The following is a 5,771-nucleotide window of genomic DNA, read 5'->3' as shown; positions in this document are numbered from 1 at the left end:
GAGAGAGAGAGAGAGAGAGAGAGAGAGAGAGAGAGAGAGAGAGGAGGGTTAAGTAGCAAAGCCAGAGTGAAGGAAAGACCTCCTCAAGAGCCAGTGACATAAATGGAAGGGTGGGTATTGAGGTGGGTCACAGGAAGATGTGACATTTTGGGGGCTCAGGATTACACAAGAGAAAAAGGAATTTGTAAGCTCACTGACATATTAAAGCTTACATGGGTCCCTGAGCAATAATCTGATGGAAACTTTCAGTGTGGTTTGTCTGTTACCTACCTAAGAACCAGATGAGGTGTTTGCAAGCAGGCAGATTCTGGGACCACACCCAGGACATCCTAGGGAGGGGGAGCTGTTTTGAGTGGTGCTCCTTCAGCTGGTGACACTTAGACTCACATGGTCCAAATGTGACTAGTAGGTCACACTCAAGAGAGGAAGAGGAGCCGATAGCTTTCAGTGCCGCCCACACAGCACTCAACTTTTTAGGAAGTACCAAAGAGGACGCACCCCAAATGATACACTTTTCTCTGGGTCTGGCCATTTTTCTTTTAGTTTAAAATTTTATTTTGTTTTTGAGAATTCAAAAATGTGAAAACAAGGCCCTGTGTATTTCACCTGCCTGAGCTCTTAGTGGTAACCTGCAAGGTGACCGCGATCACCGGACGTGCTGTCCATAGGGACCCCGATGCCCTGAGGGGTCTCTGGTGAAAACATCCCCTTTTCTCCTTCAGTTGGATCTCTCGCCTGATCATCCAAGGCCTGCAAAGATCCACAAGGCTGGCCCAGCTAAACAGAAGCCTCCCTGTGTTCCCAGAGAGCAGCACAAAGGAGCCGGGTGCCCTCTGGTGGCACAGAAGCTGCCTCCTTCCCCGGGGCCAAGGACAGACTGGTGTCAGGCTGGCCACAGGCAGTAACCAAAGGAGGAAACCGGGAATTCCACCTCCTCAAGATCCCTGTCCAGGACCAGAAAGAGGAAAATCTATGCCACTTGTGTTTTGCTAACATCTGAGTGATTTTAGGATATATTTCTATAGCGTGTAAATATATATATATAATGTTTCAATGACAATCGCTTTTCAGTGCCACAGACTTTGGACCCTTATTTCTCAGTGAGATTAAGAACTTCTAGCACTCAGTTTGTACTCATGGACCTTATGCCCATAGAGACACTCTGAGAAGTCTACCTGGTTCACAAGACTGTTCTCTGGGGGACTCACAAAACTTTGGGATGGGTTTCAGGAGTGGTAAAGAAAGATGGACCCTTGTAAACCAGAGTTTGTGTGAACCATCCACATACCCACTGGGAGACCAGATATATAGGCTGGTTAAACTGTCCTCCAACTGAGGATGTCAATGCCATTAAGTCTAAATCAGAGAAAAAGTGTTTCTGTGGTTGTGCACACTGCGGGGGGAAGTGTACAAATGAATTGTGAAGTATCTACTTAGGATTTGAAAGGTTTTAATAAAAGCTAAAGAAGTAAAAATGGGCTGGAGAGATGGCTCAGCAGTTAAGAACACTGGTTGTTCTCACAAAAGACCAGGTTTGAATCCCAGCACCCACATGGCAGCTAACAACTATCTGTAACTCCAGTCCCAGGGGATCTGACAGCCTCTTCTGACCTCTGAGGGCATTGCACGACATGGGTGCACTGACCTACATGCAGGCAACACACGCATACACATAAAATAATTTTTTTAAAAAAAATTAAAAAAGAAGTAAAGACAACATGTTGCATCCATTAAGATGGCTATTATTGTCAGGCATGGAGGCAGAGGCAGGTGGATCTCTGTGAGTTCAAGGCCAGCATGGTCCACATAGTGAGTTCTAGGCCAGGCTAGGGCTACAGAGAGATGCTTTCTGTCTCAAAAATACCCCCAAATAATAATAAGAAGAACTATGATGATGATGATGATGATGATGATGATGATGATCCAATCCATGCTGTATGTCCCAATGTTGAGGACAATATGCTAACTGAAATGAACCAGACAGAAAGGATAAGCACTGTACCATTCAACTGTGAAATATATAATGTCATTGGAATCATGGAAGCGGCAGAAAGTCAACCACCAGAGTCTTAATTCATAGCAGTTGATTCTGCATAATTTTTGGCTGTTTCCGAAAATCTGAATCTACCCCAGAATGAATAAAGATTTGCTACCATTGAGGATGTTAAAGAGAATGTGCTGTAGATTCTTGGGACATTTTGCCAGCAGAATTGTGGATGTGTGGTGATTGGCTGGTACTGACAAAGGTTCTTTGCTTAACCAAACTTTGGTCAGACTCCTGAATCTTCTCCTCTACATCCATCTGCCACTTCCTTGTAAAACCTACTTCTGGCAAAGAACTGTCAAGTCAGTTTAGCAAGATCCTCCAAGGGTATGGTAGTTCAAAGGGGAATGTCCTTCATAAGCTCCAAGTATTTGAACACTTTGTCCCTACTTGGTGGCACTGTTCTGGAGGTTTAGAAGATGTGGCCTTGCTGGAGGAAGCATGTCACTATTATGGTGAGGCTGCCCATCACAGTGGAAGCATGTGTAGTGGGAGGAGCTGCTTAATTGATAACTAGGGAGCAAAAGGAGATAGGATGGGTTCAGGGTTTCCAATAGCCCCTTCAAGGACACCCCCCCTCCCCCACCAATGACCCAACTTCCTCCCACTGAGTCCCATCTCTGAAAGGTTCCAATACCTCCCAGTAACATCACAGGCTTCTGACCAAGCCCTCAACTCTTGGGCTTCAAGATCCAAACTGTAGCTGCTGTTGTCATGTAGACCTGGCTTTCAAAGGGCTTTGGGGCATTGAAATTCTCTTCAACTCTCCACTTGTGTCAAGACCAGCAGCTGTTCTTTAGCTGGAGGATTAAAGCATGGGTACTGAACTACCATCACATGGATAACCCTTTAAGTCAGATTCCCTCACTTCCTACTGCATAGACTTCCAACTACCCCCAGGTCCTCATTTCTAGTGCCAACTAAAGCTATTGCTCACCAGTCATTTCCTATATGACATCTATGGATCCAATGTACAACATGTCAAAACCCCTGTGGTCTTCCAGCTACAGCACTGTCCTGTTCTTTCAGGTGACTGCCTGCTTTGCCTTCTTTCAAACATTGCAAGGACAATGATTTGTTTCCATTTCAAGGACATGGACCAATCTCAAGCTATATTAATCAGAACAAGGTCACTTAGAGAAGGATGGCCATGTGAGGAAAAGAGATAAGGGTCCTCGTGGAGGTGATGGGCACCCTCTCAAGGGATGCCTTATGCTTGCTACCAACTCTTTTTCCTTGGCCTGAGGATGCAGACATCTAGGCATATGGGACTCGGGGGAACTTGGAAGTAAAAAGAAAGTCTTCTCTATGTATCATTGAAAGCAGCCATTTTTCCCTTCCAAGCACATTCTGGATGGATTAAAGAGAAGCGCAGAAAAAATACAAATAAATTAAATAACTTTTTCCAGATGTCTAGTTTGACAAAAACTTTTTCATCTTACATTTCATGGAGGAAAATACAGAAGAAAAGATTAAATGAGCATTTAAAATTTTTTATCATTCAATTTATAATATTGTATACTTACAATGGGCAATAAAAAGAGGAAAGAAATCCAGTTACACATATCTTATTTTGCTTTTCGATGCTCATTTTAAGTAGTATTTATTTTATTTTTTGAATGTTTTAAAATGTATTTATTTTATGCGTATGTATGTATGCTTGAGTGTGTATATATGTGCAGCCCATGCATGCTGGTGGTCACAAGCTACCATGTGGGTCCTGGGAACCCAACCTGGGTCCTCTGAAAGAGCAGCAAGTGCTCTTAACTGCTAAGCTATCTCTCCAGGATTTCTCCTTAAGTAACATTTTTAATCATTGAAATGTCTGTCACAAATGTACATATATGGTGTTTAATATGTAATACTAAATTTTACATGCAGCAAAACACAATGATCTTAAATATGTAGTTAAGTGACTTTAGATAAGTGTATATACCCACATGTCCTCTATCCTGGCAAAATATAACACAATCCTGTCACTCAGAAAGTTCTGGGTATCTCTTTGCAGTTAATCTTTACAGGAACAACTATGGCAACTTCTCTCACATAGACTCTGTCTATTCTCATACTCGATGTAAATGGAATTGTCTAGTAGTTTTACTGTGGTTGTTATTGGCGGTGATGCTCAAACTCAGGACTTTGCAGATACTATGCACATGCTTCACCCCTGAGCTCTATATTCAGCCTACAGATATTGTCCTGTGTCTTTTACTTAGATACTTTTGAGATGCATTCATGGTTTTGCATGTATTTCAACGTAGAGTCTATAGGATGGAGCGCACCCACCAATGATTAGGGGAAACACAAGGTAGAAGTAAAGGTTTTATTACTTATAGATCCTAGGGACACACGTCATGCATGGAGATGTGGAGAGAGAGTCGGGGGGATGCAGTGGAGGAAAGGAGAGGAGAGGCGAGGGAGAGACACCCTTCTTGGGACGAAGGCCTTTTGGGGGTCAGGACATTATCAAACAGATATCCCATAAGGATTCTCAATGGGAGGTTTTATTCATTTTGTGTGTGTTTGTGTGCATGTGTGTGTGTGTGTGTGTGTGTGTGTGTGTGTGTGTGTGTCTGAGAAAATGTGCATATACTTGCGTGTGGAGGCTAGAGGTAAATGTCGAATATTTTTTTTACTTATTTTTTTGTGTGTATGAGTATTTCCTACATGTGTGTAAGTGCACCCGTGTTGTACAATGCCCACAGAAGTCAGAAGAGGGTGTCGGTTCCCCTGGAACTGGAGTTACAGGTGTTGTTAGCTGCCATGTGGGTATTGGAAATCGAATCTGGGTCCTCTGCAAGAGCAATTGCTCTTAACCACTGAGCTTCTCTCCAGCCCCTGAATATTTTCTTTAACTACTCTCCACCTTGTTTTTTTTTTTTGTTGTTGTTGTTTTTTTTTTTGAGACTGGATCTCTTACTGAACCTAGAGCTTGCCAATTTGGCCAGATTAGTTGGCCAGGAAGTCCCAGGGATCCTCCTGTCTCTGCCTCCCAGTGTGTATACAGGTATACACAGCCCATGCCCAACTTTTTAAAGTTGGAGGATCCCAACTCAGCTCCTCATGTTTTCATGGAAAACACTTCTGAGTCATCTCTCCAGGCCCTTCTATGACAGGGCAGGGGCAGGGGATTTGATTGATGGCTTTAAAGCAAGCAGAGACTAATTTCAAGAGGTCACACTGTGACTGAGAGGTGATCATTATGGAAGATACACACAGTCCATGGAGATGGGGAGGGTCAATGGAACAGGTCAAGTAAGCTGTACCAAACCATCCTATAAGAAGGTGGTCACAGTGGGACAGCTGCATAAAGCAGATATCTAGACTGGCCACATTAGGAACTCGGGTGGCAGGGGGTATGGAACCAGATGTTGTTGAGAGTGGCTGAGACATATTTCTGGCATGAAAAAGTCCAACACATTTCAAATGGATGCCAAGACAACATAAAAGTACCAAAACGTTCTGGCCCTGAAGTTTTAGAACCCATGCAGCTGAACTTCTTCCTCAGCAATCCAGTGGAGCAGGTCTCCTGTGGGGATAATCATGTGGTTGTTCTGACATGAAATAAGGAAGTCATTCTTGGGGCTGTGGTGAATATGGACGAGTAGGTTTGGATTCAGAAGAGGATTACTAGATACACAACAGAGGGTAGATGTTCTCAAGGCCTTAATTATTGTTGCAGTTCAGTGTGGCTGTGATGGGACCTTCCTGCTGACATAGTCAGGCA

This window comes from Nannospalax galili, unplaced genomic scaffold (assembly GCF_000622305.1).
Source record: "Nannospalax galili isolate Female #2095 unplaced genomic scaffold, S.galili_v1.0 scaffold1508, whole genome shotgun sequence".
NCBI lineage: Eukaryota > Metazoa > Chordata > Mammalia > Rodentia > Spalacidae > Nannospalax > Nannospalax galili.
This window is presented reverse-complemented; position numbering follows the sequence as displayed.